At 41.9% G+C, this 13,905-nt stretch overlaps 1 protein-coding gene across 1 annotated transcript in view; it reads left to right on the top strand.

Annotated features, from left to right (window-relative positions):
- Ptprt (protein tyrosine phosphatase receptor type T) overlaps positions 1-13,905 on the top strand; it is a 1,128,608-nt gene that overhangs the window by 329,539 nt on the left and 785,164 nt on the right. The window lies entirely within an intron of this gene.

Genomic DNA, 13,905 nt, shown 5'->3' with positions numbered 1-13,905 from the left:
TTCCATTTTTTTTTTTTTTTTTTATCTCGAGTTAAGCTTTTTCTCAATCTATGCTTTGGGAAAACAAATGCCAACACATTTCCTTCTTGTGAGTGTCTTAATAATTTCTCCATATAGCAAATGCTCCATCAAACTTGTAATGCCCCCATATCCCCACTCTGATATTTCCAAACTCCCACGGTGTCTTAGTTAGTTTTTCATTACTACAAACAAAATACTTGACTAAAAACAGCTTGAGAAAAGTAAGATTTATTATTTTGGCTCATGGTACCAGAGGCTCACAGTCCATTATGAAGGAGAGAGCATTGCTGTGTGGCTCAGTCCCTAAAGCTGAGAGGAAGGAGCAACAATTGTTCCCATGGTGGCACCCAGGAAGCCAGGAGCAGGTCAGAACCAAGGGTGGTTATAACTTTCTAAAGCCCAGCCATATTGATCTACTTCAGCCAGCAAAGGCCCTCCTCCTCCAGAGTCTACAGCCATTTAAAAAAATACTGCAAATGTAGGTCCAGGTGTCAAAACAAGAGCCTTTGGGGGAACATTCTGGATTTAATTGGCAACACATGATTTTCATTAAGTAGAAGAAATATCAATCTCATGATCTGTTAACATAAGCATATAATAAATACTACTTTTTTAAAAAAAAAAATCACAAGTTGGCAAATTACGGCCTAAACTTGAGATCTAGCAGCTCGATTTTTTATAAATTATATGGAAATGGGGCCCTACCCATTCATTTACTGTGGTGGCTGTTTTGCAGAGCTAGGTAGATGCAGCAACCCCAGGATGATTTCAAAGCTGTAGATTGTGCTGTCTACCTCCTTGCTAGTGTCTGATGACCTAGGCATTGTTATCTCAGTATCTGGATTTGGAGCTGAAGGAATTGGCAAAGAAACAGAAAGCATTTTGTTCTCTGGAACCATCATGATTGGGGATAATTTTGCCTTAACTGGGATACTTTTAAAAGTGAAAATGGTGTTTGAGACAGGCAGTGAGATAGAGCTACAAGTGCCTATCATGGATCATGGAGAACTAGATTGGAAAGAAAGTGCATCAAGTAATGTTAGAATTAATAAAATTAATTTAAAATATTATAGAAATCAATACTAGTAAAGCAACAGTCTTTATCAGTAGCTGGGAGCATTAAGATTCGTTGGTAACTTCAGATACTTTCTGTGGGAAACAGTAAATCAAGCAGTCATTCCCTTTTCAACAGTGGACAGAATGCTATTTATTATTCAAGATAATAGCAGGGACAGAAACTCAAGTGCTCCTTGAATTGTACAAGGGACAGAGATGTGAGACAAGAACAAAATGTTCCACTCTAATGAGTGGAAAAGAACATCAGAAGATGGGTAACATGGACGTTTGAAATAGTGCAGAATGGTGGACAGGAGGGAACAGCTGTAATTACGTAAAGATCTAAGGAATTGTCAAGGAGACAGCGTTTGCACGTTTGACTTAGCAATGAGCCAGCTACCAAGGGCTCTAATGAGGACCAAAGAGGATCTCACTTGTGTGGACTCCTTCCTGGGTAATCAGTACTTTTCCTTCCCTGAGTTTCTGTGATATGAGAGAACAGAGTGTGGAGGCAGATGGGCCTACAGGGCTGTCCTTCTAGAGAGCTACTTCCAAATAGTTGGAAGGAGATGCTCTGAAGTAAACTCTTGGACCAGCTTTTCAGATAAAATCCACGGGACTTGTAACGGGTTAAACTGACAGCTCAGTCATGAAAGAATGAGCAAGTTTAGGTGATGCCTTTGAGGAGAAAAGCACAAGCAGGTTGGGTACATAGCAATTCAATAAGATAGATCTGACTTTGTGCTGCTGGGGAATGGCCCAAAGGCTGCTCCCAGGAAGACCGAGTCACAGCACTGCTTAATGGAAACTATTTTTATTAGTTAATGGAATGATCAATTAATGAGATCCCACTTCTGCTATGCCTGGTGGGCGTATCCTTCACTGAATAAGACATAGTTTATCTTCTGGTTTTAAACTTTTACCTTTTCAGAGTAGCAATGTAGCTCACTTGGTAGAATGCATGACCAACATCCATAAATCCCAGGCTTTGTTTGATCTCCAGGGCTGCACAAAGCAAGCATGGTGACACATGTCTATAATCCTAACTCTGGGAAGATAGATGCAGTAAAGTTAGAAGTTGAAGGCTATCCTCATCTATATGGTTAACTTAAGGTCAACTTAGGTACATAAGATGCTGCCTGAAATCTATCTTGGATAATGAGCCTTTCCTTGTTTGGTAGACTTCAAGATATGTGAAGCAAGTCCCAGGATAGTAACTGAAAATATATGTTACCTGTCCTTATCTTCTCAGAAGTAGGCATGCTCAATTCTGTACTATGTTGGATCCATTGATTTGACTTACAGTCCTGTATTGCATAATGATGTTTAGGCCAGTGACAGGTCACATAGACTTGACAATGGTTTCCTAAGATTATGTTCCCTATGATATAGACATCCTGGCTCATTCAGATGTACTTTGGGATATCCTCACAAGGATAATATCACTAACAATGTATGACTCAGAACATGTGACTATCCCATGTTGTCACTCCAGGGAACTATTTTATGAAACAAGAAGATAGATATATTTTCTGTGGATCTCTGAATTCAGACCTAGAGTAAGAGAAAACATTTTTGGAAGGACACTATGCTGGTTGTGGCTGAAAAAGTAACATTTGCTATTCAGGAACTGTGCCTCTTTTACTTTACCAATTCCTTGGACCAAGACAAGGGTCATTTTGGCTGCTAGAAAGACTTTATTTTCTATTCTGAGGATAGAAACACCCAAAGCCTCTTAGTACCCTAAGTCATTGTCTCTAAAATATACAAACATTCTCTAGGTAAATGGGGTAGGTACATGAAATGACCACACATCTAGATTATGGTATCTGTCTTTGAACTCCAGTTAGTCTTCTGGTGACCAGGGTCAGACCTACATATCCAAGGTGATTGCTGGAGCAAACATGTCAGGATGCCCTCTTAAACCCTGGATGCTTTATATTCTGTCCTGCTGCCATCCACATGACCCTCTGAATTCCATATGTCCTTCTCTGTTGTGTTCGCTGCTCTTGAATAACTGACTTTATGAGTCAGCCTTGCTTTCATATGCCGGGGAATTGGAGATGAGCAGGAAAGTATGTTATTGGTACTTGTTCTATAAACCCCTCCTTTCCCTCACCTTAGGCTAACAATGTCCGTTCACTGAAGGTCATAGAACCTGTCAAAGGAGCTGTCCTCTCTCACCTGGAGTCTGTTAAGAATTCTTTCAGAGTATTTCTGTAAGGGAGAAATTATTCTCACAGAATAATTTTTGTGACACTGCTCAAAGTCTAACTTACTTGCTTAAGGCTATATAATGGAATCAAGGTTCAAACTATCATGGCTTCAGGTCAGGTGGGCTCTGCCCACCACTCCAACTGACCTTGCAGATAGACATCCCTAACTCCCACCATTCATTGTCCTGACTCACCCAAGATCTATTATCTTGTAAGCCAGCTGCTTACTAACTCTGCTGGAGTTCTTGCCACTTGAACATGCTCAGTGTGACTCTGTCTGATACTCAGGTGTGATCTAATTTGATTTTCATTAAAAAATGGGAGGAACTAGAGATTATCTTATCATTGTCTCTATTATTAAAGGGAGAAAAGCTAGGGTCCCCATTTCCTTAACCTCTTTTTAAATAGGCTTGAGATTGGGGGGGGGGGGGCAGAGACATGGAAAAAGGGGAGAAAAAGCAGGCGTTACAGCCATCTTGGAACCCATCCTAGACATATATATGTGTCCTTATTAAGGCTTTCCAGAGCTTATCACTTCCTGTGCGGCAAGAGGGGAAGCCCAGGTTCCTCATGAGCACACAGAGACCTCTGAAGAATTAATTATCTAAAAGCTTTATTTGTTCATCGCTTTGATTATGGAACCTCTATTCTCTATTTGAATCTCAACAAATGCCTGCAGTTGGCTTGTATGGTGAGTTTTATATTAAACCAGGGAGAAACTCCAGTGTTCCCCAGAGGCTGGGATAGCTGGGGCTCTTCCTGTAATACCTTGATTGCAAAGGGGAAGGAGCCCTGCAGCCTTCACTTGAGGGACACCTAGTTCCTCCCTGACTGTCTTTGGTGCTATAGAAGCCTTTGCCCCAGCTGCACATCTGCTTCTGTAATGCATTTTGTTGATCTCTCCCAAGAGGGGGTGGTCACCTCAAGGAAGGTGTTTCATTAGGTCTTAATAAGTCTTGTATGTGCAGCCTGGCCCACCTCTCCCCCCATGGAGCTGCTTTCTGCATGAGGCAGGGATAGGTGGATGATTCAGACATAATTTGCATTGGCAGCAGGAATATTATTTTTGCATTATAAAGCACAGTGGGTGACCTTATCAAAGCTGGAGGAAGCGAGCAGGCAGCAAGAGAACAGGTGTCCACAGTAACAAGTGACACCTGGAGGCTGGATGCTGGATGCTGGCAGGGGGGGGGGCGATGAGAAGATGCTGAGTCCCTCAGCCAGCTTGTGCTAGCCTAGGGGTTGCAGAATGCTCAGCCTTCTCTGTAGATGATCAGAAAACAGCCCAGAGTTTTGGGGGGATGAGGACAGGGAAGAATCTGCCCTCTGGCTGGATCAAGGTTCAGAATGAATCTCAAACAGCACATGGTATGCTTGCTGTAGAATCCCTATGTTTAAGCAGGAGGTCTTGCTTAGATTGGTGACTTAAAGAATGAGCAAATGGACAAATTTATGAATGCCTGAGTGTAAAGCACTGGATACACTGGAGGTACTAAGGACAGTGCATTTGGGGGAGAGAGGATGCTGAAGTAGGTGTTAGCATATAGAGTATTGAGGATGTATGGACCCATTTCTATAGGAAGGAACTATGGTAACCCCTATTGATCTGCATAGTTTCAGACAGGACCCTTCTTCTACCACAGGGAACCACTAAGTTGGTTTTCTGCCAGGCTCTTTATAAGTTCCAAAGAAGAAGAAGTCATTGACACTTCAGAAATCACTACTTCTGGGCATGCTCCCTGAACGTCATCTAGGCCAGGTAGATAACCTTGTAGAAGAGCTCTCTTCATTCAAGTGGCAAAGTAGACACTTTGGAGGCGGCAGCAGCTTTGGCCCAGACTGGTCTCTGCAGATGAGCTCCTCAGAGGTCCCCCTTTCCTTGTCTTGCCCTTTGGATTTTACTGTCTCTTCCCACGGACCTGTACTCTTCTATTTAAACCAGAGAAAAGTAGAAAAATTTCAAATACCATTATTCCTATCACTGTTGCTGCCATTTTCCCTACTATTTGTGCCATTAGAGCAGCTGCCAAGAAACAAGTAAATGAAGAATTTATTGTTCATATTGCAATGCCAAGTGTCAGCACTCAGACCGCTAGGCATCTGACTCTGCATGCTCGTTGCCCCCCTGACCCCAGAGTGTGTATTTGACACCACTGTTCTAGTTCATCTTCTTGAGTTGTCTTCCTCCTCATCTGCTATGATTGGGGCAAACACAGGTGAGTGACCTCACTGCCTTCTTGGGTGTGTTTCTAAGATTTTCACATGTGATGCTCTCATTTTTTTATTTTCTGGCCCATTAAAGGATTTTCTTTTTGAGGAAAGAGCAACTCTCTTGGGTCAAGGAGTGGTGAGAAGCATCTGAGTCTCCCCTGGTTTGTTCTTTAAGAACATGGCATTTGAAATCTGGGGAGGTGGCTCATGCAGTGAAGTGTTTGTCTTGCAAGGGAGAGTATGGTCTTTAATCCCCAGAATTTATATGGAAAACCTGGATGCAACCCTGGCTTTGAGGAACAGGGGGAATGAATCCCTGAGCCTATGGGCCAGGCAGCTTACTTACTTGGAAAGCCCCAGGCCAGTGAGATGCTGTGTCTCAATAGATAGATGATTGATTGGTAGATGGATAGACAGATAGATAGGTAGATAGATAGATATAGATAGATAGATAGAGATAGAGATAGATAGACTTAGAGAAATAGAGAGATAGATAGACACATACATACATATATACATACATACATGCATACAAGCATACATGATACTAATGTTACAAGAAGAATGATACAGGGACTGAGGATATTGTATAGCCTCCATACTGATATGCACACATGTAAAAATACACTCCACATACATATTCACCAATTCAGGTATACATATAAACACATACATACTCTCCCCACCCCCTCTCTCTTTCACTACCCCCCTCAGTATCTACTATTAAGCACAGAGATGATTTTACCCTAGTCTGAAGTACCCCTGCCTCCCTTTCTCCTGGGAGCAGCTGCCAGGGGAATGCCTCCTCTCATACACACTTTAGGGTCTGTTCAGACTTGTCTCACTCTGACCCTTCCCAAATGATACAGATTACACCTGCTACAGCCCCTATATTTCTCAGTTGTGGGCTTAGGCCACCGTCCATGGTCACATTTGCCAAGTTTTTGCAAATATGGCAACTTGAGATATTACTATCAGCCACACTGACCTGCATCACCCTCCTCAACCTTCTAGACTTGCTATTTTTTTAAAAGAAGTCTTTTTTATTTTTATTTTTTTGACATTTCTTTTGATAGGCTTCTGCTTTGTGCTTGCTGCCCAGAGAGGCTGTGGTTGGGGTGGTCAGAGCATAGGGTCTGAGGAACAAAGTCCCTTGGGATGCGGCAGGACCGTACTCATCCTGAGACTGTGCCAGGCACAAAGGCACCGTGTCAAGTGAGACGTACAATGTGTAACTGCTTATTTACATCCTGCCTGGGATGGCCTATCATGAGACAGCCATGGCTATAGTTTATTTTCCAGACCTCTTTAGGGAACCAAAGTTTATTACACTCTGGAAGAAGAATGGCATCTTTTTTTAAACAGAAAGTTTCTTTGACTGGAAACTACTATGCAGGTGGAGTCCTTGAAATCCAGGCAGAAGTATAATAGCCTGTCCAGCATCACATGAGGCCTAATTAGGTGGGCTTTCCTGACCCCTGCTTATACAATTGAACTGCTCAGCTGCTGTATAGGGACTCCCATGGGCTCTTTTTATTTTCACACACCTTCTCATATTTAGGGATTGTTCTTAGTACAGGCTTCTTACAAACCACTTCCAATATAAGAAAGGAAGGAACCCCAGAATCCTATAGTCCTTTTATCACACCAGGCTGCTATGGGAGAATGTGGGATGTCTTTGATTCTGAGGATTTTTTCTAACAACAGGTCTTTATGGGATGGTGATCTGTGCCAGATATTAAGAGTTGTAGAATTAAAAAAAAATATATAACATGATGATTAGTGTGGGTTTGGGAACTGGGGAATAAGAAAACTAAATCATGTCGAGGACTATTGACTACTTATAACACAGAATGTGGAGTCATTTGAGCCAAACTATGGAGACTGGTGAATTTTGGTGTAGGTAGAATTTTCCCCTATACTCATTCATAAGTATTTAATTGTCCAAGACTAGCCATTAGGTAAGATATCTACATGAATATTATTATCTCTTGTATTATGCTACAGATTCATGAACTAGATCCAGGGATAAATCTTCTTACATGAAATGAAAAATCTAAAAGCAATTGACAGAGACAATTGCCTTTTATCAAGTTCAATGCTAAATCCATTTGTCTGTGAAATCTGACCCAAACCAAAGTCAAGCTATGTGTATTCCTTTATGTATCTCACATCATAGTGAGTTTCTGTGTGAAAATATGTATGTATTTGCGTTTAGAATGTCTCAGATTCTATAGGGTGGTACAAGTATTTTTATCATCTGTACATAAACTGAAACTGTTTCAAATTCTGAAATTCCACTTGCCACTTGCCCCAAGGGCTTTTGATTAGAAATGATTGTGTGAACTAGAATCTGTGTTTCACAGCTTCACAGGAAGTTCAGTGACATGCCTCAGGACACTTAGCCCGTGAATGACACAGATAACTCTAAAATATGTGTATAGTTTGAAAGGTTTTGATCCATTCATTCCTGGTAGCAGAATATCAGACCTGTGATGTTGTTTATTAAGAGGCAGGTGCCAAGCCTGAAGAAATAAGATGAGATATTTACTTTGTGCTTAGGGTCCCACCTTGGAGAAGGAGTCTGAGGAGGAGAAAGGACTTTCTGTCCATATGAGTGCTAATGTAAACATCAAGAGTCACCCTCAACTGCTCTCTTCACCCAGTCCCTAGTCCCCTCCCTAAACAGACTGTGAATGTTTCCTCCTTTCACTTCTGTCACTGGTATTTTCTTCTTCCTCTTCTTTCTTCTTCTTCTTCTTTCTTCTTCTTCTTTCTTCTTCTTCTTCTTCTTCTTCTTCTTCTTCTTCTTCTTCTTCTTCTTCTTCTTCTTCTTCTTCTTCTTCTTCTTCTTCTTTCTTCTTCTTCTTTGTCTTCATCCTCCCCTTTCCTTCTTCTTCCTTCTTCTTCCTTCTTCCCCCCCTCCTCCTCCTCTTCTTCTTCTTTTTCTTCTTCTTCATCTTCTTCTTTGTCTTCTTTGTCTTTGTCCTCCTCCTTCCTTCTCCTTCCTTCTCCTTCCTTCCTCTTCCTCTTCTTCTTCCTCTTCCTCCTCCTCTTCCTCTCTTCTTCTTCTTCTTCTTCTTCTTCTTCTTCTTCTTCTTCTTCTTCTTCTTCTTCTTCTTCTTCTTCTTCTTCTTCTTCTTCTTCTTCTTCTTCTTCTTCTTCTTCTTCTTCTTCTTCTTCTTCTTCTTCTTCTTCTTCTTCTTCTTCTTCTTCTTCTTCTTCTTCTTCTTCTTCTTCTTCTTCTTCTCTCCTCCACCACTGCCACCACCATTATAATCTCTCCTGGATATCACTTCAAATTACTCTATTTCTCTGATTGGCCTCTCCACTTCTGTCTGCACATAGCAAATGGAAAGATTGTAAAACCAACATCTGATAGTGTTGTTGACATTTGAATGTGAAATGTTCTCCATAGGCTTATGCATTTGAACTCTCTTTCTCCAGCAGGTGGTGCTGTATGAAAAGGATGCAGATCCACCAGGAGATGGATGCTTGCTAGATAGAGGTGGTCGGTCTTGAGATTTTATAGCCCTGGCTCACTTCCATTTTTATCTCCTTCCTTTTTGTGGGTGTGGTGTGACTAGGAGCTACCTGCTCCTGCTGGCATGCTTTCCTGGTAGGATGAATTCTACTCCTGGGAACCACAGGGGAAAGTAAACACTATCTTTCTTAAGTTGATTCTTCTCATATAATGTGTCAAAACCCCAAAAGTCCAAGAAAAGTAAACAAGGTGAATGCCTAATAATTTTCATGCCTTCTTATTTCTTTTAAATACATCAAGAATTTTCAACATACTATAGGGTTCGCATCGATGTGGGCTGAGCCCCTGCCATCAAAGTGTCAGACTCATCCTGAAGACAAAAGGACTTCTTTCAGGCCATAATGTTTATATTGTGTTTGGCTCTACTCTAAGAATTTTGTACATGTAGTCAGTTGAGGATATTCTCTTTCTTCCTTTTGTCTAGGCAATCCACGACCCATCTCATTCTTTAGCTATTAATTCAAATTCTCCATCTTTGGGCTTCCTCTGTCAAATGATCTTACAGTAATTTTTTTTAGGAAACAAACCACAAACTTCAGTTATATGTTTATTGGTCTAGTAATTGATAGACTCCTATTACCTGCCCTTAACCCTTAATAAATCATTTTTCTAACTCCTATATTCCTGAGCCTCACACAATATCTGACATTCCCTAGGCATTAAACGATCATTGAAAGAGTTCCTACCTAGGGAATCAATGCATGACAGGCTAGGCTTTGTGATATCACATAACTTGTTTATTGAGTCCAATTTGTTTGTAACAAAGCTGGAACTACAATCTAGCACTATTTCTCCCAAGCCCCAAGGACTCTCTGCTTACTCTAGTTGGTGGTCTCCTTGGGATTTCTCTAGAACCAAGATTGGTCTCTTGTCTCCCAGAAGAAATGAATGCTTTATTTTCCAGAAACACATAAGCTTCTCTGTTCTGGCCACTTACATGGGTGGGGATAACAAGGCTGATCTGTGGCCTCTCCACTCTCTTCCCTGTTCTTGCCTTTCATCTCTTACAGATTGTATGGGAGGATTTATTGAGTTACCAATGAAGTGCCAATATGAAGAGACACCTGGCAACAAATTCTTCACACCTGTCAAGAATTGGGAGGAAAAGGAACTCTTGTACATTCCTGTTGGGGTCATAAATTGGTGTACACACTGGGAAAATCCTATGGATTTCTTCTGATGGTAGAATTTTCATGTGACTTAGCCTCCCCAGGTCTCAGTATCCCAAGAGAGCCCAAACCAGTGTAGATGTAGTTGTCGCTGCTCATACCTGATCATTGTAATACACATCATAATGACCAAGACAAGGAAACAGCCTAGATGCCCATCAGCACAGGAATAAAGTGAGGTACTTATACATGACAGTTTTATTCAGCTGTGAGAAACAAAGCATGTCCTTTGCACATTGTTTTAAAAGCCTTCAGAAAGACATTTTTTCCCCAAGTATAGGATTCTTGTGCCACTGAGGGAGAAAAGTCACCCAGGCAGACAGTGACACTGTTGAATTCTGAGGTGAATGTGAGTCTTCAAGGTGACATCCCAGAGGCAGGGGATGTGAGAAGGAGCTCTCAGCCTCTCAGTGTTGAATGTGAAGATGGGGATAAAAGAGAAAGCTGCATGGTCTATTATGCTACATAACATCATTAACTTAACACCTATTTTTGGTCAGATATTGTAATAGGCTTTAGTTTATATATGGTCCCTAGACCATATCTCTGAATGAATTAATAATTAACTGACCTTAGTTGTAAGTGTTATGAAAAAATAAGTACTTACCAAAGCAAACCCGCTAGGTGCAGGTGTGGATGTCAGAGGATAGACTTTTGAATAAATCAGTATAAGCTTATGCATATCAGAGGAAGATGAGGTGCATCACTTACTTTAAGGGTTAGGGACACTGAGAGTCAACAAAGTTCTGGGCATATTCATATGGGCTCCTAAGTGTCATTTGCATGTGGGATGCATCCAGGAAGTGAATCTTGGCTACATTCCTACTATCTGAAAACTCTGGGCAGTCCCATACATACAGTGGGTCTTGGCCTCCCATTATGACCTGGGCAGAGTAGAAAGTGAGAAAGAACTGTCTCCCACTTATCCCAAGAAGTGCCTGTCCCAGGGAAAAATGAATAGCACTGTCATTCAATCTGGCCTCAACCTCCCTGGGTTCAAATCCCACATTTCATAGTCTTTACCAACTAACACTGGACAGATTGCCTGGGCTTTCTGTGCTGCAATTTCTTTATGCTTTAATATGCAGATGGTAATAGTTAATTCTTAATTTCTGAGGATTAAATAAAATTGTGAACATAAAATGCTTGGCAATATGCCACAGATGCAGCAAGTGTCTAATAAACATTAGCTGTTGTCATCTAATTATTTGCTAATCGTTCTAGATATAAAGGAGGCTTTATTGTCCTGGTTTTATGGGTGAGAAATCTGCCAAAAGGTGTTGAAATTAGTATCAGGAAGTAAGTGGCTGACCAGGGAATCAAACCTGGGACCATTTTGTTCCAAGGCTCTGTTCTTCCATGTGTGTTTCTCTCAGTTTCTGACCTAGAGCCCTGAAAAACAGCTTGACTCTACCCAGATCTCAGCATGGCCTTGGGCTCCTCCTCTTACCATGTAGTCTTTCCTTTCCATATTTTGTTTGGCTCTGCATTACCAATTATGGAAGATGTCAGAAGAATCAACTTCTAACATGGGAGAGCTTTATATGAAATAGAAGCATCCCGGGTACTTTTTCTTTAGCAGCAGAAGTGCACAGGTCAGGTACAAGCCCTGATATCTCTGCAGTCATTTACGCTGTTTGGGGAGCCTGTATTAGGGTTATATATAAAACCATCTGTGGAGCATGCCACAGTGGAACTAGGCATGGCTACAGGAGGTATCCACAAAAGCAACCCCTGCCCTCTGGACCCAGGCAACAGTAACTGAAGGGGTCTGTTTCTGTGAGAGCCCTCTGTGGTAGATTCAGTTTCTTGGAATGAAATTCTAGAAGAAGAAAGAGATGGCTGAACTCAAGCCATCATTTAGATCTGGGAAGATGACACGGGCAGGGCAAATGGAAGGGGTGGTGCTGTCCCAGACCCTTGTTTTGCATGGGAGACTGACTGTGAGAGCCGGTTTTGCAATGTGTGGTCTTAGGGAAAATTTTGCTCTGTGCTCCCAATCCCCCTTTCTAGATGCATCTCTTTTCCTTAACAAAACATGGCTTTTCCTGTGTTTTGCTTTGTGTTAGGGTTGTTGTGACGTAGACAGATTGTATGTGTGCGTTCGTGTGCGAGCATGTGAGTGTGTGCATTTTGGTACCTTTGTGTGTTTATGCACAAGTGTGAGCATACATGTGAAGGACACACAACAACGTCAGCTTCCCTTATTCAAAATGCCATCAGGGTTGTCTGCTTATTGGTTTTTGCTTTGAGACAGGTTCTCTCATTGACATCGAACTTGCCAATTTGGGTATGCTATCTGGCCACCAAGCCCCTAAGGACCCATCCATGTGTCTCTACCTTACCAACTCTGGGATTATAGGAGCATGTCATCACAGCCAGCTTCTCCCCTCTCCTACCCTATACTTTCTATTTTATTCCCTCCCCTACCTTTCTTTCCTCAGGGAGTCTGTGAAATGAACGTATTCTCTCATACTTGTAAGGCAGCTGCTTACTAACCAAGCCATGTCCTAGCCCAACCACTTCTTTGAGACCTGTGGGAAAGAAAAGACAAGATAGGAGAAAAGCAAAGCGCTCATCTCAGACAGCCAGGGAACAAAGAGAAAGGGCTGGGGACACACCTCCAGTGACAAACTTCTTTCACCTGGGCCTCTCCTCTGAAAGACAACAGTGTCTCCTATGTCACAGGCCAGTATGAGTTCATAGATAGACTAATCTGCTGTTTAGTTCAGAGCCCATGTGACCCAGTCCCTTCCCCAAATCTCACCAACTCACAAGCAAATCTTTAACAGGCAAACCTGTTAGAAGACACCTTTTAGTGCCTGATTAAAAAGAGGGGTGTGGTTGTTTGAATAGCAATGGCCCCCGTAGACTCATGTGTTTGAATGCCTTCTTGGAGTAGCTTTGTCGAAAGATGTGTGCCACAGTGGGGGCGGGCTTTGAGGTCTCCTGTACCCAAGCTATGCCCAACATGGAACACAGTTGCTTCTGCTACCTGTGGCTCAAGATGTAGAACTCTCAGCTCCTTCTCCAGGACCATGTCGGCCGGCCTTCAAGCTGCCGTACTTTCTGCCATGATGATAATGGACTAAACCTCAGAAAGTGCAAGATAGCCCCGACTAAAGGTTTGTCTTTATAAGGATTGATGTGCTCATGCTGTTTCTTCACAGCAATGAAAACTATAACTAAGGCAGGGAGAAACATTTTCTACTCTGTATCACATATTATGTCTTATTCTTGTTTTTCTACATTTATCAAATTCAGTCCATCCCTCTATCCCTCCATCTCTCCATCCTTCCCTCCCTCCTTCCCTCTCTCCCTGTATTTCTTTGTTCCTCCCTCCCTTCTTCTCTCCCTTCTTCCTTTCTTCCCATCCTATTCATTTCTATTTTTTCTGGCTAGTTCCCTCAAATTTATCTTCTAAGACATCTATTGTATTTTTATTATGCTCTTGCATTTTTGATATGAGAGAGTTCTCTTGATTCTCTAGATGCCCTTATCTTATGTGTCTTTAGCATCCTTGTGCTTATCTCTGTGGGTCCTTGGTCTCTCTGGCTGTCTAATCCTACTTAATGAGGGGGCTCAGCATGTGGACAGTGTTGGCTGGGGGAGATGCTCATTTCCTTATAAGGTGGACTGCACAGAGATGATGAAGTTCTTATTGAGGCCTTCATGGTATTTGTACTTG

Source organism: Apodemus sylvaticus, chromosome 5 (assembly GCF_947179515.1).
Source record: "Apodemus sylvaticus chromosome 5, mApoSyl1.1, whole genome shotgun sequence".
Lineage (NCBI taxonomy): Eukaryota > Metazoa > Chordata > Mammalia > Rodentia > Muridae > Apodemus > Apodemus sylvaticus.
This window is presented reverse-complemented; position numbering and strand designations above follow the sequence as displayed.